The following is a 24,506-nucleotide window of genomic DNA, read 5'->3' on the forward strand; positions in this document are numbered from 1 at the left end:
CTGCGGAATCACGAAGCACTCGGCACTCTTTCCCGTTCACGAGGAAGTCTCGCATGTAAGGCTCGAGAAGCTTCATGTTCTCGTCAGTGCTACATAATGACAAACACACGACTTCTCTTTTTGTTTCTGGACACTGCACCGAAAAGTGACCCGGCTTCTGGCACGTATAACACACGCGCGCTTGCCTCGTCTCGAACCGCTTTCTGCGTTCGGCTTCGGCTGCCGCCGTCTCCTTACGTTCGGTCGGACTGCTTTCACTCGCATCCGCACTACGTGTGTCCCCCCTTGCTCTCATGGGTGTGAACTTCGGCCTCTCAGACTTGGAGCCAAATTCACCCTTTTGACCGTCCTTAGCTCCGCGAGCCCGACGCGTCACAAACTCCTCGGCTAGCTCGGCGGCTTTAGCCACTGTACTAACGTCTGGCCTATCCAAGACCCAGTACCGCACGTTCTCAGGTAACCGACTATAAAACTGTTCTAACCCGAAACACTGCAGAATTTTCTCGTGGTCACCAAACGCTTTCTCTTCTTTGAGCCACTCCTGCATGTTTGACATAAGCCTGTAGGCAAACTCTGTATATGACTCGCTTCTGCCTTTTTCATTTTCCCGAAACTTCCGACGGAACGCCTCCGCTGACAGCCTGTACTTTTTTAGCAGACTCGATTTCACTTGGTCGAAATCCTCTGCCTCCTCTCTCTTCAAGCGAGCGACTACGTCGGCCGCCTCGCCGGGTAACAAAGTGAGCAAGCGCTGTGGCCAAGTTTCCCGAGAGAACCCCTGCTTCTCGCACGTTCGCTCAAAGTTAACCAGGAACAAACCAATGTCCTCTCCAAGCTTAAACGGCCCCATCAGGTCAGTCATTTTGAACGATACCCGTTCTCCTGCACCGTGTGCCTGACTTCCATTACGAGCGCGTTCCATCTCTACCTCGAGACGCTTCATTTCCAAAGCGTGTTGGCGGTCGCGCTCTTCTTTCTCTTTTTGCTTTTTACGTTCGCGCTCGTCTTTCTCTATTTGCTCTTTACGTTCGCGCTCGTCTTTCTCGTTTTGCTCTTTACGTTCGCGCTCGTCTTTCTCTTTTTGCTCTTTACGTTCGCGCTCCTCTTTTTGCTCTTTACGTTCGCGCTCGTCTTTCTCTTTTTGCTCCCTCTCCTCAATGGTCTCAAGGCATTCCGACAGCTCGTCATCCTCAGCCTCCAACTCAAGAATAGCCCTTAGCAGTTCTGGTTTTCTGAGTTTGTCTGAGACCTCCAGACCCAACTCTCTTGCAAGCTCCAGCAATTTCGGTTTGCGCAACGACTTCAAATCCATGGCTGCTCCGAATGCTGCTTTCTCTACTGCCTACTATTGTCTTGCCGCAAACTAACCCGGCAGCAACGACAACCACAATTACCAGCTCTGTTTCTGACACTAACAAAAGCCTGGCAAAACTCAGAAGAAGAAAGTCCCGCACTCACCAAACCTCGCAGCCAAGAATTCAGCGCAGTCGTTCCGCTGCAGGCAACCAGTCATCACACAGGGCTCGTTGCACTGCTCCCGGATGGTCGTTGTGCTGCTCAGCATACAGTTGACCGCATATCTTAGCTGCTGGCCTCCGTTGTCGGGATCCCACCGCTGGCAACCAGTTGTTGCAAATGGGTTGCAAGCCCCAAGGGTAGCGTTGGCCTGGCGGCCTGGGGCAAAGCTGGAAACATCCGAAGCTCCCGGCAAAGGATGAGTCGACTGGCAACAGAACAACTTGTTTATTCTGGCATCGCAAAAGAGCAGCCGGTCAGGGCGACCACGTTACTCGAAGGAAGAAATCGAAGTCTTTGGCGTCCGGGGCAGCGGCTTTTTATACCCTCGGAGTCGAGGGCAAGAAGGAACGGCTTGTGATGAGGCGCCCGATACGGCGACGCTCAGACATGTTCAGACGTGACGTGCGCGTCCGCCGGGCCGGCGCCGGTCAGACATCCTCGCCTCCCAGTTGGGGAGCTCCTCTCCCCGGCTGCCGCGCTTTGACAAGCGTGGGCACCAACATGCACACACACACACGCACACACGACGACACGTGGCATTGAAACCTGCCTGGACGCGCTTGGCGAGAGGCGTTACGGCAGCACTGAACGGGCCCAAAATGACCGCCACTTTGAACGAAGCCGCGGCGTCCGTTGCATCCGCGCCGGCTATACCGCGCGTCGTAGGCGAAACGTAACATCCGGGATCTGACGGGATTACTGTGGGCATGTTAATGATTTTAGCGCACGACTTTCCAACTCACCTTCTAGATATTGTAAATGCGTCATTGGAAACCTCTTGGATTCCTCACAGTTGTAAAATTGCGAAAATAATTTTACTTTTAAAAAATGCAGACAATGGATTTCAACTAGACAATATTTGGCCGATTGCTTTAACCTCAAATTTAGTAAAGCTAATAGAAAGAGTAGTACACAGTCGCCTCACAAAGCATGTTCATCATATTAACGGCCTCAGCCCCGCACAGATTGGCTTTCGTCGCGGTTGTTCCATATGGTCCGCGCATGTGGATCTCGAGAGCCGAATACGACTCTCAATGCGCCAGAGAGAAGTTTCGGCCTTGGTGACGCTTGACGTTGCGAAGGCCTATGACAGCGTGGAGCACACAGTCCTCATTAACAATCTTGCTCAACTACAACCACCGAATTACCTCTACGCCTGGATTTGTGAATTTCTAAAAGATAGATTTTTCTTCTGTACAGACGGATCTTTTTGTTCTAATACCTATGGTCAATCAAGAGGTGTGCCGCAAGGCTCTGTTCTTTCTCCGCTGCTTTTCAACATATTAGTTCGGGACATCCCCATTCATCCTAACGTTACACTTTATGTATACGCAGATGATATAACTTTTTTCGCATCAGCAAAGGATATTCATGTGCTCTACGGGTATTTGCAGGCACACCTGAATGCTCTTGAAGTCTGGTTGGACCAAATCAATTTATCACTTAATGTCAGCAAATGTGGCGTGGTGGTATTTCCACCCGACGCTCCTATGTACATCTCGCTAGCCTACCGCTCCACTCCAATTCCGCAGGTGGAGTCGGTTAAATACCTAGGTGTTACTTATGACCAAAATTTGGACTGGCGACACCATATTAAGAATAATGTTATTAAAGGCGAACGTCCACTGGGCCGTTTGACCCGAGTTGGCAATAAAAAGTTTGGCATGCGTCGTGACACGCTACTGTTGCTCTATAAGGCTTATATGAGACCGATTCTGGAATTTGGTTGCCCCTTGTTCTCTGGTAGCGCGAACTACAAGCTGCAGCCATTAGCCTTACTGGAAAGGCGTGCCCTACGGCTATGCCTCGGGCTCCCAAAATCAGCTTCCAACGCTGTCCTTTATCTGGAAGCCCGTATCCCCAACCTCTATTCCCGCTTCCAACTTCTAACAGTGCGTACTTTCCTCAAGTCTTTTGACCCGGCCCCAGGCGTTAGTATTCCAATTTTTGTATCCCAACCACACCTTTTTTTGACTAATCACTGGCCACGTTATCAGCTTCCGCAAGTTAGGTTCACGCAGAATCTGTTAGCTCCGCTTCAGGTTGATCTGATCTCCTTGCAACGAGTTGCTGACACGCAGGCTGATCCCGTCTTCTATTACGACTTTATTTTCCCGTCCCATGCGAAGCATATGCCCGCACATACCCTAAATGGTCTTCTCTCTGAACACCTACAGAATTTTCCACATCATACTGTTCTCTCCACTGATGCCTCCGGCAGCTGTGAGAAGGCGGCGATTGGCATATATTCGCAGGATCTAGCTTGGAGCTACTCCATTCGTATTTGTGATTATACTCCTATATTCTTCGCAGAGTTTTTGGCCATTGGTTTGGCTCTTCTCAAAATTCCCAGACATGTCGCACGGGTTCTTATTCTTACAGACTGCCTTTCAGTTATTGTCTCTCTCCAAAATTCGGAAAAATCTTTCTTGACTCGTTCACTTAGGTTTTTTGTTCCGAGCACAGTGCGCGAGATCCGTTTGGTCTGGGTACCTGGGCATTCAGGCGTCTATTTTAACGAGGTGGCTGATTTATTGGCAAGGTCAGCTCTCAGCGCACCTGTAATATATCCCGTCCCTCACCTCATTCTGTTAGCAGCTTCACGTTTCCAGCGGTTCCAACATATTTCAGCCACTTTGAGTGATCCGTTGCTCAATACCGTGGACTTTCAACACCTAAAGTACCCATGGAATATCCGGTGGTGTAAGTCAAGGCTTTGTGAAGTGTCCATGACGCTCCTGCGATGTAGAATCCCTCACTTAAACTTGTACTTATGCAGGTGCGGGTTCGCTGCGTCAAACCTTTGTGTATCATGTGGGCAAGTTGAATCAATCGATCATTTTCTCCTCTCTTGCCGGCGGTTCGCGGTTCAGAGAAAGCAATATCTGGAGGTTCCTCTTTCGAGACTAGGACTGCCTCTGTCTCTTACAGTTCTTCTATCGTTCGGTGCGAGCGCCAAGGGATTCCCGTTAAGCAGTGTATGCGGCTACCTTCACGATTACATAAGTGCAACTAATCGATTATCTTTTAGCTATATACAAAATTCTTTCGCATGTCCAAAAAAGGCTAGATTGATTCTATTCCGGATGACTCATACCTCTTGAATTCATTTTATTTTTTCAATTTTTTTTATCTTGATTCAGTCTTCTGACGTTTCCTTCCCCGCGCAAATGCTTCATTGGCATTCTACTCTATACCTTGGCCAATCCCCCCCACGTGGGTATGTGCCATATTACTTGAGGAGGAGAAGAAGAAGAAGAAGAGAATGGTCGCCCCTCAAGGCAGAGCGGCGGCGAGTACAGAAACAGACGGTGGCGGATTCGCGGAGATGCGTGTACTCGCGTGCCCCTGGCCAAAACGAGTAAAAAAAACAATAAAGCGCAGACATGGCAGGACACTTCCCTGGAGCCTCTTCGACAGGAATACTCAATGCGGAATCAGCGGCGCAGTTAGCTTAAGTAGAGACACGTGCACTGTGCATGCAAACACAAACACAAAATAAAAATAAAAAAGGCGACAAAACATCCGAGTTCGGGAAAGTGTCGTGGGGGGGGGGGGGGGTGTAGGTGGGGGGTAAACGTGAATGGCGGGAGCATTTAGGCAAGGGTTCTTCAACTGCACCCCGCTCGGCAAAGTGGTCGAACTGGGTGAGGTGGACGTAAAGATGCGCTTCTTTATCCCGCGCACGCTGTCACAAACGTCGGGAATTCCGAGAAAACTCTAGGGAAAATGCGTCTGTCCCAAACCGGACATGACGTCATTAAAAGTCACGTGACCATGACGTTACAGGCGTGACGTCATTTTTTGGGGGCCAATCAGCGTTTCCAGCCTACCGACCCGCAATCGCTTGTTTGCTCGCTGCGGCCCCCAAGGGACGCTCGGGCCGGCGCTAGAGGCGCCCGCGTCGGCGCAGGAGTTACATCTGCAGGGTGCCTGTAGTCGCGAGTAAAAAAGATTAGCACTAGTGAAGTGCCACCGCAGCAGCAGATAGCAACGCTCGGCGCTGCGGTTACGAACACGCCGGTAACAAATGTGCCAGGTGTGTTCGCAAAGCACGCGCTGCGCCAGCCGCACGTTGCGATTTGCGTCCCTCCAGTGACGTCATTCTGGTAACCTTTTTTCCTCGCGACTGTACTATTCCAGTAGTAGCAACCCCGAGCAGAAATCCTGTGTTGTGTGTCTTGCCTTGGTCGCGAGAAATTGCTCGGGAAGACCAACGTGGGTCGCACAGACCCCACCGGTGGCTGTGGCAGAAACAGCCACCTTCCACTGCAGTGGCGCGTCTCTTAACTGCTGCGCTGGCAGTGGCATGAGGACTCGCCGCCTTCTATGAATGTGAAGTACACAATGACCAATTTTGCATATATGGGCGTTAACCCACTAAAGATATCGCGTCATACCCTTAAGGCGGTTAAGAATCAGTAACCGATATCAACTGTCTCGCTAATTAATGTTAAACACAACGTAAACACTAGTTAAACAATGTTTGGTTTGGTTTATGGGGGTTTAACGTCTCAAAGCGACTGAGGCTATGAGGGACACCGTAGTGGAGGGCTCCGGAAATTCCACCACCTGGGGTTCTTTAACGTGCACTGACCTCGTACTGTACACAGACCTCTAGAATTTCGCCTCCATTTCGACCGCCGCGGCCGAGATCGAACCCGCGTCTTTCGGGCCAGCTGCCGAGCGCCATAACCACTGAGCCACCGCGGCGGCTAGTTAAACAATGTGCTAAACCAGTGCTTTCACGCGGTGTAATCAGTATAACGAAGTTAATCCTGGCTAATATTTTTTAGCATTTTCACGTCTCATGTCACAAATTTATGCCGTAGTAAATTCAGCACCGTACCGACGTGCAGATAAAGCTACAGCACTGATATTCGTGTCAGTATATTCCTTACAGAGCCGCCGCGGTGGCTCTGTGCTTACGGCACACAGCTGCTGACGCAAAAGACGCGGCTTCCATTCCGGCCGCGGCAGTCTAATTTCGATGGAGGCGAAATTCTAGAGTCCCGTGTACTGTGCAATGTCAGTGCATGTTAAAGAACCCCAGGCGGTCGAATATTTTGAAGCCCTTAACTACGGCGTCTCTCATAGCCTGAGTCGCATTGGGACGTTAAACGCCGTTAACCAACTATATTCCTTGCAGGCAGCGTTTCGAAATGAAAACGCAAAACGCCACCGCCGCTAAACTGTGTGGAGAGAAGAGAAGAATATATGGCAGGGATGAGATAGAGAGGAGCGCATGTAGGACTTCTAGCCAGCGTTTTATTACTGGTCATTTCCCGCTTTTGATGAAATCTTTGGGGGAAACCAATGACAAGATGATCAGCGAAAATAAATTGCTGACAGCTGCTTTCTGATTGCACAATGCCGCTGTCTCTACACGGCGTTCGAAACGCTTGTTTGTTATTCATGCTCCTCCGCTTATGGTCTCTCACGAATTTGCGACAGGGGACATTTGAGGCCTTAAGTTTCTCTTCGGAACGGTATACTGAAACGTACGGCTCTGGAGGTCTGTGAAGAATCAGTAAATACAGTTTGGCTGTTTGGTCAGGTGTCCAGCGAAACAAGCCACCGTCATACCTCTTCACCTCGACAGGTGCTTCGTCACAAATGTAATGTCATCAGATTTCCTGGCGCTGTGCATAGAGGCATCAAATTGCACAGAAACACTCAGGTAGAAATATAAAATTTCAGAGAAAATTTGAAAGCGAATGAAATGCTAGATAAGCTAGTGATAGAGCTCCGTACGATGTTTAAAGATAAAAAGTTTTTTTTAAGAAAATGCAAGAAGGCGACAACGTTTGGAAGCTATGGACTAGCTGCTTGCTGCACGAAATGTTGCCGACAAAAATTTTATGGCATAATCTATTCTTTATTTTTCACTGTATGCTGAACATGGGAATGAGAGAGCATATTCTTATTCAGTTTAAGGCCACAGATCTCTACGTACATGATGCCAGCCCTAAATTCTGATTTCTTCTGGGTTTACAAAATAACCTATTGTAATTATTTTCTGAAATTGGTCATTAAACAGAGAGTAGGTATTTAGAGATTGAGAACCTGGAGTTGAGGTTCCTTACCGAGGTAGCGTGATCATCAGTATGGACTGGAAGGAAGCATAATAAAAGTTGCTTCAACTATCATCGCACTAATACAGACTGTTTGCTACCAATAATATATTACATATATATGTTCATTTAGGTGGGCATAGAAAATTAGAGGTAAAATAAGGCCCTGGCCAAACCGTCTGTAACGTGTCCCATTGGTTTCTTCGGCATTCAAAGAGAAATAAAAACGCTGGAGCCAAGCCAGCACTATTGCATATAGACATGTTACGGGGGCTATAAATAGAAAGAGAATTAAAAGAACCTTGCCTGCAAACACTTCAGTGCAAAATGGGCTGCTATTACATGCACAGCAAGGCCTCAATCACAGTGGCTATTAGAGAAAACAGTATTGCTTTTATTCAAACCGCAAATAGACAGTTCTTGATGTTTTACTTTGCTCAAATATTCAGTATGTCGCCATTGATAGATAACGTGCTCATTTTGGCAGAGCTAGTCTCTCGAAGTGCTCTGAGCGAGACTTGGGCTGCAACGCACAGATGTGAGCAGAAATGGAGAGACGACGGGAGAGGTGACAGAACTGCCCCTCAACGCTATCGAACGAAACGTGTCTGTTCTCGACGAGGACGACAACGAGCACGAGCGACAGCGAGAGCACGCGTTTTCGAGGCTCACTTAGTCGCCTCACACTCAACCCAACCGCCGGAAAGTAAGACCTGTGCCAAAGCAACGCGGGAAAGACGGGGTAGTGTTTCTGCATCACGTCAACGCGCAGTCACTGGGCACAAGCAACAGTAGTAGAGTCAGAACCTCCTCGCCTGTTCCGGGAAACGATGCCTCGAATGGGGGAGCGGGGGGATGCGTTAAATGTTCGGTAGAGAGCTTCACATGTCAACGAGGGGTTCCCCACAGTGGGTGTGAGGACCTGTTCTCCGTTTGGAGGAAGGGGTTGGGGAGGGACAGGACGTGCAAAGGTCGACAGAATAACCATAGGAAGCCGCCGCAGTGGCTCAGTGGTTATGGTGCTTGGCTGCTGACCCGATGGACGCCGGTTTGACCCCGACTGCGGCGTTCGCATTTCGATGGAGGCGGAATGCTAGAGGCCCGTGTGCTGTGCGATGTCAGTGCACGTTAAAGAACCCCAGGTTGTCGATATTTCCAGAGCCCTCCACTATGGTATCCCTCATAGCCTGAGTCGGTTTGAACTTTAACGTGCACTGACATCGCACAATCCACAGGCCTCTACCAGCTCGCCTGCGTCGAAAAGCGTCCGCCGCAATCTTGATCGAACCCGCGTTTTTCGAGTGAGCTGCCGAGGTACATGACACTGAGGCACCACGGCAGCCGGAGAAAGAAAGGTGACGGTACACATAAGCCCTGCCTCACAAGTCGGGTTTTCATTGCTGATACTACCAATATAAAGCCTCAAAGAAGATTTCGGGAATTCTGAAAATAATGGCTACAGACTACACCAAATACACAGGTTAGAAAATAAATGACAGCAATAACTGCTGAAAAATGTTATGACATCCTATGTTTTTTCATGCACGAGGTTATTGCATCATTAAGATATTAATAATCATACGTCAGTACGCTACGATAGCTTACATCATTTATCTATGATATCATGCATCAACAAGCTATGATGTCATACATCGTTGAGCTACGATGTCATTAAGCATGGTGTATGACAAATCATTCATCGTTAAAAATGCTGTCATTCAACAGAAATATATGCATCACTGCTCAGCTACAATTTAATATACCATGATACATTGATATGAATTGATGTGCTTGCACCAGAAATGCGCTGTCGCCAACTGTAAGGAAAGGCACGTATTATGTTCAGATTGGCTAATAATGTACAGTCATGACAAAATATTACTAGATGCGATATTGTGACTAAAATTGCAATAAAAAAGTGCAGTCAGGCAAAGAAAGATAATGAAAAGCAATGTAGCATGAGGACGCATGCATCCTCCATATTCCGGTATCCTGAAAAATAGCAGCGTACTGACCAGTAAGGAGGCCACAAAAAAAAACAATTTTTCAGCGAATCGCACTGTACAAACTTTGGTTCACGACTTCACATGCATAATGAGCTTCCAAATGATCATAGCATTTGAAATTTCAGCACTTTATGGTATTTAACTAACATCCCGCAGCAAGCGTGCAGTATACTTGTTCATGCTTCACAGTCTGTCTTCGTCTGCCAGATTTGCAACTGGGACTGGCTGATGTAAACGACTACGTGAAAACAGGTTTGGTTACTCATCAAGTACGGAGACAAGGGAAATCACTTAAATCATTATCATCACCATTGGTTGCCCTTTCTGCCCGGTGCAATTATCCTGCTTATCCGTGTTCATGGCGGCAGTATAGCTGCAACATTATATTTGAGGTGTGAAAAGGTGAGAGCAAGCTATCGCTTTCAAAACCTGCAACGCTACGCACGTTTGGCGCCGGAGCACACGTGCGCGCGACTGATCGGGAACGGGCGCGATTCGTACGGACGTGCACACATAAACGCCACAAAGGAACCGAACGCGCCACTTATAGCTCGTAAAAAAGCGGGCAAACAATGCAGAATTGTGTGCTATGTACTCAAGCTATGTATCCCTTTGCTGTGTACTTACCATTTGTATGTAAAGTGCTTTATTGCATTTTTAACTAACGTACGTAAAGATTATGTATAGTACTGTTTTATGCCCCCTCCCATGTAATGCCGGCTTGGGCCTTTAGGTATTTAAATAAAGGATATATAATTGTATCTTTGTACCTAATGGTTCAATGCTAGAAATTATTCACTGTTGCGCGAATGAATGGCAAAAATCTGAAGTCAGCTTGTGGTAAAGCTGCAATGCTCTTGATCCCCTGCTATCTTTGATAACATATGACCGGGAAAGAAAGAGGGGAAAATTATATATTTTCTTTCGAGAGCGACCCTCTCAATTCAACAGCGCAGCTGCAATGTCCCGCGCACGGCAGACCAGCAGAATCCGATGACTGGGCAAGGGAGGGTGCAGCCAGTGCTTCTTGATGTTCCAATGAGGTCGCAGAGTTCGCAGCTGGATTCAAGAGCGTTTCAGTTACGTCGTTATTTTGCGCATGCTACCATTGCCGTTAGGTAAGAAACCAGCGCGAGAATTAATTCCACCGCAGAAAAAGAATCCAACAAACATATTTTCGTGGCAACTGCACACCGCATGGTCGCGGTGTCATTGAAGTTGGCAAGGCCGCATACATCGTCAGCAACGCAATGCGTGAAATTTTACAGGCCTGAACTGAACCAGCACGACGCCAGACACCCATGGTGGATGCGGTACTCACCTGACGTGTTGGCGCCATTGGTCCACCCTCTGGATTGAGGAGACGTGCAAATGGGGTTACAGCGTCGGCACGACAACAGTCAGGCCCGAGGTAGCGCTTCGTTTTAATGCCGAAGCCGGGAGGTATGCAGGATTGAGCTGCATGCAGCTGAAGTCGAAGTGCAGCGAGCACATGGCATTCAACTTGCCCGGTATCCAACAGTGGCGCCCACACAAAGGCTACACACGATTGCCTCTACGCGGCATCGGGAGGAAACTTAATTGTGCAAAGCCACTTGTGTACCCGTCTCGCTGAAGTCCAGGACGCAGGAAACGGCGGTCATTCCGATTAGTCTCTCGAAGCCACTGAAACCTCCTAACACGCTGCACAGTGAAGCCAGCATACCCTGAGCTTTCAGCAGTTGGCGTTTGTCCACGGAAGGCGCGAAAAGAAAACAGTGCTCTGCAACTGGCAGGCGCACCACTACACCGTGCCGCTAGTGGGTGAGTGTCGTGCATGGTTCGTGTGGTGCTCTGTGCCGCCCGCGTAATGAGTCGTACCAGGCTGAAAAAGGCAAACGGGTAGACCGTAGAGGCATGGTGCTGGCCCTTGGTAGACGATGCTCGACCCGAACAGAGGAGCGTCAAGGCAACGCGCCAAGCACACTTGTCAACACGTCGCTTCGTATGTCTCAATTCTGCGCAGTGACGTCACTGATACTTTACTTTTTTCGCCAGCTTCCTACGTCACGGCCTTCCTGCGCTGGCGATGGGTCCTGTTGTAAGAACGAGCATATGGGCAAACTTTAAAATTCGAATAAAATATATTCTATTCCTCACTTCAATTCAATACTTGCCTGCGATTACCTTTACGTAAAGAGGAAGCATACAAAAGACTTTGCACAGCGTTGGAATTTGGTGTTTCTACACCTTAAGAAATCCCAAAGAAAGTGCGTGGAATTCAAAATGTACTGCATAACAGTGGTGCTACTTGACCGCCCCAGATAAAAATTCGCTTATCATGTATCCAGCGACCCGTGCAAACACAAAGCTCCCTCACATTACCGTTTAGCTGGAACCCCTGGTATATGGCCAAATGAAATAAAACCCTCGGACACTCTGTTTTCTGGCAGCGGGCGCTTTTCGGGCGTAAGACTTGTGGGCATCTCACGACGGAGAAAACTTCGTGCCCGCACCGTCATGCACCCGCACAATGCCGTCAAAGCCGCGACGCTCGCCAGCGCCATCTCTCGACCGCAGTATTCAAACCATGGGTCACGTGAAGCGAGCTCGCGCTGTGACTGGCGCGTTCTCCATGGGGAGGTGCTCCGTCGCCCCCGCTTGACAGAAACCCAGGGCCCAGCTCGAATGTTTCTAGGGGCCCTACCAGCGCGTGCCCACCGGCTCCGGCCGCCTTATCTCGTGGAGCAAGCGGCCCAAAAACACCCCCTTGCCTTGCCTTTTTCCCACCTTTGTTGCGCTGTTCACCCACCATGAATGTTTACCAACTAGCCTAAATTTCAGCCCCCTCGGTCAGTTGCCGGTGAGACGGAGCAAGGGAAAAAGCGGTTATGAGAATGTGTCCATACACGTAATATCCGGCAAAATTGCCTCACTACGCGACATGCCGGCATGCGCACGCAACATCTCCTACACACATTTACAGCAATAGCTATACTCGATGCAAAAGTCGATCTCCGCGATGTGCACAAGTTTGACATTGGTGTAACCTTGCGAGCAACAACTTTTGGCCCGGGCCATCCCCGAAATTTTACCTTGGCCGATTCCGATCGAAATTGATGTCCAACCACAACTGACTGTGCCCGACACGACGACCTCCAAATTTGGCCTAGGATACACCAAAAATTTGACCTTGGTCACCCGCCGCGATTGCTCAGCCGGTTAAGACGCTCGTCTACTGAGCCGTAGTACTCGGTTTCCAGCCCGAACCCGTTTCGATGGAGGCGAAACGCAAAAGGCGCCCATGTGCAGTGCGATGCAAGTTCGCGTTATAGATCCCGAGGTGGTCGAAATTACTCCGGAGACCTCTACCACTGCACTTCTTCAACTCCCTCCTTTATCCCGTCCCTTACGGCGCGTTTCGGGTGTCCTGTAACTGGGTGGATAACCCAGTTACTCGGTCATTCTTTTCTCAAAACCAACTTTCATTTTAAAATTTGGACGAAAATCGATGTCCAAGCATCGTGCCCGACATGATGACGACCTCCAAATTTGGCTGGGTCATTTCCATGATTTGGCCCGGACGTCTCCCGAAATTTGACCCTGCCCGATTTGGATCAAAATCGATGTCCAACCATAACTAAGCGAGCCCGACACGACGGCGACCTCAAAATTTCGCCCCAGCCATTGCCAAAATTTGACCTTGGCGATTTTGGCACGCTAAAAATTAATAGGCAGAAAACCTAAGTAATGTTCATGTCTTTCTAGGGAACAGCTAACAGTTCAAAAATGACAGCGAGGTGCTGGAAGCGGTAAAGGTCTACTTAGGGCAGGTTAGGTTTACTGACAGCGTATCCGGATCGTGAGGGAAGTAACCAAAAGGATAAGAATGGAGTAGAGCGCGTATGGCAGGTTCTCTCAAATCATGAATGGCAGTTTACCAATATATCCCCCTAGAGAAAACTGTACAAACGCTGCATCTTGCCAGTACTCACCTACGCAGCAGAAACGTGGAGGCTAACGCAAAGGATTCTTAAAAGGGCTGTGAAAAGGGGTCTCAACAAAGATATGCGATATGCCTAGGCTAAAGGACGCCGCCTCACGAATATCCTCTAGCAAGCATTTTTCAGATGCGCTTCGTAGAAGCTGAGTTATCTGTAACCAAAATCTGAATTTCCGCGTCTCTGCGTCTTTCCCTCTCCTCTCGTCACTTTTTTGCACGCTGAAAATGTCGGCGCTCCACCGCCGGCCCCTCGCGCTCGCCCCTCCGTCGGCTGCCGAAGTGGGCGAAAGCAGTCCGCTACTAACGTAACGACCGCTACATGACGTAACGAGCGCGGATTAGGGCGAAAGCCCAGCACCGCATATCGCCGTTAGGCGCGGAAGCGGTAGTATTTAAAACTGTATTCTAAATTATTGGCTACATCTGTCAGGCGGAGACAGATCACTACAAGACTCGGTCCAAGGGCGTTCGGAGGCAAGGCGAGCGGACGCGCTTCACATGCGCTCCGCAAACTTTGTCCTTTACGACCGGATTTACTCATTCTAGCCGTCTGAAACTAGTGTCATCAGCCTCCGCTTCTCGTCAGGAATCTGCCGATACCAACCTTTCCCGATTTGGACCTCCACATTAAGAGGCAAGTCCAAATCTTTTCATCACCCCGCTGAGCTGAGGCTAAGCCTCGCGGCGCAGCAGCCGCCGATACCGAACGCCGCTAGAGACGCAGCTCGGAACACCGGCGCGTCGGCGCCTCGACGGCGGCATGGAAACCATTGTAGTAGAGGGAGAAGACGTATCACCCTCGGAACTTACCTCTACTAACGGCTGGCAGTCATCGCACGACAGGTGAAGCTCTAATCTCAAATCGCCTCCCACCGTTACTCCGAATCTTCCTCAAGCCCCGGCCGGGCGCAGGCCCCGGCCGCCCCAACTGTCTTCCCTACGCCACCCCAAGCTCCCCATCGACGACCACAAGATCATCCTCCGTCCCCGTGGCGGCCTCAACATTCCGACCGTGAGCGGCGTTGTGCTTCGCGATGCCATTCTGCAAGCAGCCCGCCTCGGACATCAAGAGGCCAAGCCCGACACAGTCATCAACACCCTCCAACATCTCATCCTCATCAACACTCCCGACCCGCAGCGCAGATTCCGCTACCTCAAAATCAAGTCCGTAATGATCAAAGGCATTGCCTATGACATATACTCCTACCAAGCGGCACCGGAGGACTGCGCCCGCGGCGTGGTTCACGGGGTCCCTCTTGACCACTCATACGAAGACATCAAGGACCTTCTCAGTCACGAGCGGAACCCTCCCATCCTCGACTTCAGACGCATGGGCTCGACAGAGTCCATCATCTTCCTCTTCGAACAAGACTGGGTGCCCAAGCACATCTACTACTCCTCTGTACTTTATAGGTGCTACCTCTTCAAAAGGAAGATCGAGCACTGCCGTAACTGCGGCGCACTCGGCCACCGTGCGGATGTGTGCCCGGCTCCCAAGCAACGCCGCTGTCCCGGCTGCGACCAAGTCGAACCCCCTGAGGACCACTCCTGCACGCCGCAGTGCAATGTCTGCGGTAAAGCCCACCTGACGGCGGACAAAACGTGCAAGGCGCGCTTCCGCACGCCATACCTCGTCAAAAAGAGGTACTGGGATGCTAAGCGAGCCACCGAGGCAAACGCCAGGCAGACTCCCATCAGTCAGGCTCCACCCCAACACCGCAGCCGCTCCTCGACACGCAAGCCCCAGGCCCCGCAGCTCACATCGAAGTCCTTTCCGGTGTTGCAGCCTGCCGCACCAAAACAGCTGTCCACCCCTCACAAGCCCAAGGCCCGGACCCGCTCCTGGACTGGAACCAGGCCACCACCACCTCCAGTCCCACCGAGACCACCTGCCCAGGGCTCCGCCAACCCCCTCTATGAAGAGCTGCTGCGTGTCCGCGCGCAGCTCGCCTCCCTCCAAACCACCAACCACCGCTTCCAGGCACAGCTGCATGCCCACCAGCAGGCCCAAACCCCTACCCCGGCACCAGCGGCCCCGGCCGCTCCTACCCCCACTCTTCCACAGCCACCTCTCCCTACTCGCGAACAGCCGGCCAAGAAGCGGTCCGCAACACCGACTACCTCCCTGACCACACCAACCCCGACCGAGGGAACGCCAGCCCTGCCTCCCAATTTCGAACAACTCATAGAGGCGAGAATTCAGGCCGCGGTATACAGACGGCCATCCAGCCCTTCACAAATCAATTCGCCAACCTCACTACCCGTCTAGACGAATTTGCTCGCCAAACTGATGAGCGATTTAAGGAGCAAGAGTCTCGCCACGCGACAGCCTGTGCTGCCGTGCGGCCTAAAAAGAAAGCCCGGCTCCACAACGTCTCCAACTCCTACACTGCAAACGAAAGCTTCAGTGATGGCAAGACCACGCACTATCCTAACCATCTGGCAGTGGAACTGTCGAGGGTTTGGTTCCAAGCGGGGGCTGCTTCACCAGTTCCTTGCTCGGGCAGACGGCCCCGACGTGCTCGCGCTGCAATTAAGAGCCTTCCAATCCCCTCACCGTACCCAGCTACGTGCCCATCGTCTTCTTTTCTCCTACACCCCCTCGGGTTGCATTTCTTGTACGCCGTGCGCTCACTACTATCTCCCAACCCTTAGACGTCCCCGAAATAGATCATCATCTCATCGAACTCGTGCCGCAGCGCGCTCGGGATACTGGTCTCTTCATCATCAACGTATACAGCCACCCGAAGTGCCTGCGGCATGACTTCGACCGACTATTCACGCTTGCTAAGCGAGCCGCACACAAATGCCCCCTTCTGATTGTAGGGGATTTCAACGCCCCGCACACGGCCTGGGGCTACACAGCCGACACCCCCAAGGGGCGCAGGGTATGGCTCGCAGCTCAGCAGGCCGGCTTCTCTCTTCTCACAGACCCCACCAACCCTACTCGCACCGGGAACAGCGTCTGCGCAGGCACTACTCCTGACCTCACCTTCACCCACCGCCTATCTCACGCAGCGTGGTGTAACACCCAGGAGAATTTGGGTAGTGATCACTACATTATCGAGATTCTCCTACAAGCAGGCCCAACACGTAGACCCTCTCGTGGTGCTACCATCACGAAGTGGGACTCGCTCCGCACCTCCAGAGCAGCCCGCACTCTACACACAATCTCAGACATAGCCACTTGGTGCGACAAACTCCAGTGTGACGTCCGCGCCGTGAGTCGCCAACTACCAGAGGCTGCCCTGCAGACGCGATGGATTCCCATCTTGTGCACCTATGGGACGCCAAGGCGGGTCTCGAAGGGAGATGGCGGCGTCAGCGCTGGAATAGAACACTCAGGCGCCGACTGGCCCGGCTCAACAAGGAGATTGAGACGCATGCTGTAACTCTGTCTCGCCAAATTTGGGAATCTCTCTGTAACAAGCCGGACGGCAACATGAGCCTGCCCCAGACCTGGAACCTATTCCGCCATCTCATTGATTCGACTCAGTCCAAGACACACCAGAAACACAACCTCATAAAACTCATACACACATCCGAGGCCTCCCCGCAGGAACTTCTCGAGGAGCTTCGTGATCTCTACTTTCCGGCATATCCCTCCGCAAACCACCCTGACTACACAGGCTCCCCCAACGACCTTCTCGACCAACCGATCACCGAGGCGGAAGTGAAGGCAGAACTTCAGCGCCTCAACGCGTCCTCAGCTCCTGGCCCCGACGGAGTGCACATCAAGGCACTCCGCAACCTCGATTCCCCCTCCGTCAAAGCCCTAACCGACTACTTCAACGAAGGCTGGCTGCGCGCCGCCCTCCCACCTCAGTGGAAAGATGCCAAAGTAGTCTTTATTCCCAAATCCGGCAAACCACTTCTCCCCGCTAACCTCCGCCCCATCTGTTTTCCGTCGTGTGTGGGCAAGCTCATGGAGCGCGTTCTCCAGACCAGACTCAACCGGTATTTGGAGAACAAAAACCTTATGCCGTTTCCGCCCGGGCTTGTCCACTCAGGACGTCTTTCTACAGCTTAAGCACCACATCCTTGACTCCCGCGCGGGCGACACCAAGGCTATCTTCGGCGTCGACCTAACAAAAGCTTTCGATAACGTTACCCACGCAGCCATCCTAGAGGGCCTCCACGCCCAAGGTGTAGGCCCGCGGATGTACAATTACGTCCGCAATTTCCTGTCTGAACGAACAGACACACTCACCATGGGCGACCACCGGCTGTCCGGTGTCTCACTGGGAGCACGGGGAACCCCTCAGGGTGCTGTACTGTCTACTATCCTCTTTAATGTAGCCCTTCTCCAACTCCCCCACCAACTCGCCCAAATACCCGACATACATTTCAGCCTCTATGCTGACGACATCACTATCTGGGCTAATCGAGGCAGTGATGCCGACATGGAAAAAAACCTACAGTCGGCCCTCAACATCATCGACTCATACGCTCGCGCGCGCGGCCTAGCCTGCTCCCCTTCTAAATCAGAACTCTTCTTCTACCGTCCCAGGCCGCACGAACCCGCCAACCCTCCCATCTCACTCTAGGAAACCACCCCATTCCCCTGGTCTCCAAAATTCGCATCATGGGCCTCGTCCTTCACTCCCACGGCGCGCATATGGCAACGCCATCCAAACTCTCCAGACCCAAGCCCAGCAAGCCACCCGTCTCATTCGGCGCGTGGCGAACCGGCGCGCGGGTCTGCGAGAGCGGAACACTCTCCGCCTCACCCAAGCTTACATCACGAGCCGCACGGCGTACTCATTCCCCTACCTCCCCCTAAAGCAGAAGGAGCGGGACCGCATCAACGCGCTCCTCAGGAGCTGCACGAAGGTTGCCCTCAGCCTACCCCCCAGCATCTCTACTACCCGGCTGCTCAACCTCGGTACCCATAACACGTTTGAGGAGCTGGCAGAAGCCACCCTAACAGCACAACTGACTCGCCTGTCCAGTACCGCGGCAGGCCGCACTCTACTCTGTCAGCTAGGCATCACCCCGATCACCCATCCTACCGAGGGGGTTCCCATACCTCCAGACCTACGCTCCCATCTCATCATCCTTCCAATCCCTAAGAACATGCACCCCGAGCACGACAGGGAACGCAGGACAGCCCGCGCCAAAGCCCTGCACAAGCTCTACGGAAACAGTCCCGAGGTAGCCCACGTGGACGCGGCAGCGTACTCGTCGGGCTTCCGCATGGTTCTCGCCGTCGCTAATTCTCTGGCCCGACTAATCGCATCAGGATCCGTCACCACAGACTCATCGGAAATTGCAGAGGAAGCGGCCATTGCACTTGCCTCCACCTTTGCCACCAAAATTATCTCCGACTCAAAATCCGCCCTATTCAATTTCGCCAAAGGCCTGATATCCCGCACCGCGACTCGGCTTCTACGCTTCTGGCACCCCACCCACCCCGTAACCCTCATCTGGACCCCCGCACACGCAGGCCTCCCTGGTAACAAGGAGGTCCACTCCCTCGCCGGAGGTCTCACTTTCCGGGCCGGAGTTGGACCTCCTCCACCATCCCGAGAGCGTCTGCTTACGTTCAAAGATGTTCTTGCCTACTACCGAGATACCCTCCATCCCCCACCACGGCGGAGTCATACTGGGAGACTCTCCTGGCCAGCTCTGCTGCTGCTGACCAGCGCCGGATAATTACTGACGCCCTGAAGCGGATAGCCCTCCAAGGACTGTCCTTTGCCCTGTAAGGGCAGCCCCCTAAGGGTTGCCTCGTGCCATGTTAGGGGGTTTGCCCCCTCGGTATTTGGCAATAAATGTTTCCACCACCACCACTACAAGACTCTCCGCGGTCTCCGCTGCTGAGAGCAGGGTGGGGGCACCCCTCCTAATTGCTGCGCCCAGACCGTGAGGCCCCAGGATGACGAAATAAATTTCATTTATTCATTCCTTCATTCACTCCTTTCTGGGGTCGTTTACGCGGCATGATCGCTCGTTGGCCTGTACTCTACATAATGTGAGCGTTTTGTAGACGACGTATATAATTATAATTGGTTTTGGGGGAAAGGAAATGCCGCAGTATGTCTCATATATAGTTGGACACCTGAACCGCGCCGTAAGGGAAGGGATAAAGGAAGGAGTGAAAGAAGAAAGGAAGAAAGAGGTGCCGTAGTGGAGGGCTCCGGGATAATTTCGACCACCTGGGGATCTTTAACGTGCACTGACATCGCACAGCACACGGGCGCCTTAGCGTTTTTCCTCCATAAAAACGCAGCCGCCCTCAAAAACCCTTTTAACGCGACATCGTTAAGGAGCCCTTGTCGCAGAAAAGCCGGTGTCGTCGGCGTCTTTGGCCGTGAGCGAAAAATGGCGCATCTCAGTGGACACTTGATCGCGCCGTAAGGGAAGGGATTTTCCTTCTCTCTTAAGGCGCGGTACGGGTGTGCAAAGGGAATGGTGAGACAGGCCTCATTTCCTTTTCTTAAAACCAATTCTCATTTCAATTTCTCTCCTTACAGCCCGCTTCGGGTGCCCACCGAGATATCTGAGACACGCGTCCTTTCTTTAAATTGTCCAACGGGCCACGCGTCGCGCCGAAGGGGCGTTGGTGTTCCGTGCACCCCTTGGCAGCGCTGCAAATCGCTGTCGCGTCTCACTCTTAAAGACAAAGTGTGCTCCAAATTTTTCAGGGACCTTCTAAGCTAAGGACAATGCAGCAAGCCACGGAAAGAAAAATTATAGGTCCCACGTTAAGAGACCCGAAGCGGGCAGAGTGGGTGAGGGAACAAACGCGGGTTAATGACATCATAGTCGAAATCAAGAGGGTCCGTTCGATTTAGCCTGCACGATCTACACTAGTTCGTGCAGTGCACAGCAAGTGCCGTGCAAGTGCTACACTCATGCAGCGCCAGTTCAGACGTGCAGGCGTAGCGCGACACTAGCGCCAAATAGAAACGAATGCTAAAGTGCAGAAGTCGTGCAAGCCTTTTGCATCATTTGCGACGCGCGCGCTTGTCTCGTGTGTTATTGTTTGCGCTGTGTTGTCCGAGCTACGAAGGAAAAGAAAATGGACCGCGGCCTGCTGTCAACGGTTATACAAACAGCTATGGAGCTTGTAGACTCCGACAGCAGTGACGAAGAAGAACTTGAGGAACTTATTGCAGTGGCAGTGACAAAGCTGGCGAGGCTGAAGAGGAACCGCATGCCTCGTTACTGCGAAGAAGTCGTAGGGCGATATTATGACTTTGAGTTCAGGCGTTTGTTTCGCCTGTCTCGTAGCACCTTTGAAACTGTTGTAAGTTCTTTCGAAGCGTCGCAGTTTTTTCCACACCCTACCGGAGGTCGTCCGCAAGTGAGTGCCGAAAAGACTTGTCTTATCGCTCTAGGCTACCTGGGGCACCAGAATGGCATGTATTCGCTGGCTGACCGATTTGATATGTCAGTCTCGTCGGTGAGTGCTTGTGTTAATAGAGTGCTGGACTTTTTGAACAGCATTAGTGCATCCGTGATCGCCTGGCCTGACCAGCGTCAGCAGGAGCGCATCAAGGCTGCCTTCTTGGCGAAAACCGGTGGCAAGGGACCACGCAACACAATCGGCTGCGTGGACGGCAGCCACGTCGAGATCAACAGGCCCGCAGAGTCGCCGCAATCATATTACAACCGTAAAAAGTGGCCGTCGATCATACTGCAGGGCGTGTGCGACGATCGCAATAGGTTCATTAATGTGTTCATTGGGTTTCCAGGGTCGGCCCATGACGCTAGGGTACTTCGGGAAAGTCCTATTTTTGAAGACTGTTCTCAGAATTGCAGTAATGGATACTTGCTTGGTGATTCGGCATATCCGCTACTACCTTGGCTTTTGACCCCGTACCGGGACAATGGGCGAAGTTTTCCTTCGTGGAAGAAGAAGTTCAATAAGGTGCACTCGCAACAAAGAGTCGCGATCGAAAATTCATTTGGACTGCTTAAGCAACGCTTTAGAAGGCTGTATCTTGTGGACGCCGCAAGCATTAAGCAATGCTGCCTGATGGTAATGGCGGCATGTGTGCTTCACAACATGTGCAACGAAGAGAGGGACTTCTTCGAAGACCTAGAGCACCTACCCCAGCAAGAAGAGATCGATAATGGCGAAGACGGTGACCTCATCTTTGACAGTGCTGGAAACTGCGAAAGCATGCGAAGTGCTATCGCTCAAACTCAGTGCTAGTGTGTGCCTCTCGCCAGCTAGGTCTCTGCGCGGTTTCTTATGACTACAATGCAAACAATAAACATTTATGAGAAAGAAATTAAGTTTATTCGCTGCTTTTGGGAGCCTGCCCCTCCACGGCGGCAACAAGGCGTTCTAAAAGAGCCAGTTTTTTTTCCGCCCTTTCAGCTCTGTCCTTCTTTGCTTCTGCAAGTAGCTGAATGAGCGTTTCAACGTTATTTTTTTCTTTAGTCCGTTTTCCCGATTTCGGGAAAGACTGTCCTCGCTGTGGTGGGACTTCCTCCGTCACGTGCGGTGGGCTCGGATCCTGGTGAGGTGACGCTATTTGGTCCACATCATGGCTCGTGGACTGCTCGCCAGTACTTGTTTCCGAGAGTGTGCTAGAACATGGAAATATTTTGAGCCTTATTTTGGAAGGTGTGAGCTGCACAACTACTGAGACCTCACCTGCAGTTTCTCGGCTCTATCACTCTACCAGGTGCTAATGGTAGGTGTAATGTGGTGTTGCTTCTCCAAAACACCAGCGAGTTCTCTGAAATGGGCAAAATAACAGTTGATATTTTTGTAAATGACCATTACAGCAGTGATGTGCACTTACTCTTCAAATTCGAACGTCACGCGTGAGTGGCCGGACGAGGAATTCCTTTCCTTTGTCCTTTTGTAAGCCCTCTCCAGGGTTTTCCATTTATTTTCGACCTGGAGAGGACTTATGTCGGAGCCAAACTCTTCGTTGATGGCGTCCGCCAAGGCTTGCCAAAGCATTTTTTTCGTGCTGCACGATGTAACGAAATGAGATGTAACAGACAGCACATTATGCAGTGTATCAGTTACCAGATGAAGCTGTTCTGAATTATTATACCCTGGACGCAAGTACAGTACACTACCTTGCTACGGTACCCTCACTTCGAAAAAGAAAAGACGTTTGCAAACGTAACTTCAGCGTGGTGGCATGCATTCGTTCGAACCAGTAGGAATGAAATAAAACTTACCGGAAGCCGCCCTTCTTTCCCATGAGCGCTTTCATCTGTTCGTAGCGCTCGATAAGAAAAAGTGTTCTGCTCCTGCACCATCGTTCAGGCTCAGGTGGCTCAGGAGAGCTGCTTCGGGGCGCGTTGCTCTGCGGCGGCGTGGACGTTCGGCGATCAGCCGGGTGGTTACCCTGGTGACCGGTGTCGTCGCTCAACACCGCCGATACGATTGTGCCATCTGTGCGAGAGAATAAATATTGATGTTTTGGGAGCCACCACTAAATAAAGCAGGATAGTTGAAATCTGGGTCATAGCTTTGAATAAAACCTGTCAAATGTCGAAGGAGAAGTGGCGAAGCACACACGGCTGGATAAAGCCAACGTATTTAAAAACGCTGGATAGCAATCATGCCAAGCTAACTAACAACGAACTTGGTTAGTACCGAGCTCATTTACGGGGAACGAGAAAAAAAAGCAAGAAACAAACTAGATGAGTAAAATAAGCCTAAAAAGAACAAGTACCATGCAAGCACGGCGTCGGCGCATGAAGAAACGCATGCACGTGTTTCTCTTTTGTTGGCCGAGCGAAGCCTTACCTGGTGTAGCGTACATATATCCGTTCTCTGAGCCCAGTTGTTGGCCGTCTTCTCCAACGATAGGCGTCAATAATGTGTTTACGCCGTTGACGACGCCAAACACGCTGCCGTCGTTTGAAGCTGACATATTCCTCCCGCTGTCGTCTGCTGCTGCACTGGCTGCACGCAATCGGCACTGCCAGTCGAGAGAGTGCAGAATTTTTCTGAGCTAGGACTACACGACATCTACACTTGTGTGAAAAGAACGGCGTCGTGTAGAGGGCGCTAGGCTACACTCGTGAAACGAATGGCGAAGTGCTGCACGAAGAGAACTCGTGTAGGTAGTGTAGGTGAATCGAACGGACCAATGGACTTGGGCAGGGTACGTGATGCGAAGGCAAGATAACCACTGGTCCTTAAGGGTGACTGAGTGGAATCCAGGAGAAGGCAAGCGTAGCAGGGGGCGGCAGAAGGTTAGGTGGGTAGATGAGATTAAGAAGTTTGCAGGCATAGGGTGTGCGCAGCTGGCAAAGGATACGGTTAATTGGAGCTACATGGGAGAAGCCTTTGCCCTGCAGTGGGTGCAGTCAGGCTGATGATGATGGTTAAGCTTCAAGGCCTCGATTTCCAGTGAACAGGGTCCAAGAGCCATGGTCTCACTTGACGAGTGATGCACCTCATGTAGCACAAACTGAGATATAAGACATCTTCAAAGCCACTACCCGAGGCAAAACAAACGGCAAGAGAACATGCATGGAAAATTTGTTTTCAGCTGGTTAAGGTCTTAAATTAGTCATATAGCTCAGGGTCAAAAGACATTTCAAAATCCGTCTTCTAGCCAAGAAACTTATTAAAGTGGTCTATCGAATACCAGTTTTAAACGTTGTAATAAAACATCTAGAAATGAGCAACATGAAGACATTTCCCAGACGAATGTAAGCAGTTTATAAGATGTTTGCAATATGATTTGTTTGCCCCCATTTAATTTGTTCCCGCAAAACTTGTGCGTTTTCTCCAGCAAAAGGGGAGCTAGCGAACTGCGGGTCTACATCAAAGCTTGCACTGTGCACAGCACAACCCTGCTGCACATGCTGCAAGCGTGATGCTGGTGTGAACAGCCGCTATTACGCGTAAATGAAGAGAAAAATATCAAAACGACGCTATTTATAATGATAAATAAAAGATCTTATCAAAAACAAGCGGCACAAGCAGCACCTGAG

The 24,506-nt window shown here is 51.2% G+C and overlaps 1 long non-coding RNA gene across 1 annotated transcript; it reads right to left on the reverse strand.

Moving 5' to 3' along the window:
* Positions 1-22,215: 22,215 nt before the first annotated feature.
* Positions 22,216-22,807, reverse strand: LOC144109778 (uncharacterized). Its single transcript, XR_013309633.1, has 3 exons — positions 22,734-22,807; positions 22,343-22,516; positions 22,216-22,276 (listed from the first exon to the last, which is right to left on the reverse strand). It is a non-coding gene; the product is annotated as an uncharacterized LOC144109778 (long non-coding RNA).
* Between the last annotated feature and the right edge of the window lie 1,699 nt (positions 22,808-24,506).

This window comes from Amblyomma americanum, chromosome 11 (genome assembly GCF_052857255.1).
Source record: "Amblyomma americanum isolate KBUSLIRL-KWMA chromosome 11, ASM5285725v1, whole genome shotgun sequence".
Taxonomy (NCBI): Eukaryota; Metazoa; Arthropoda; class Arachnida; order Ixodida; family Ixodidae; genus Amblyomma; species Amblyomma americanum.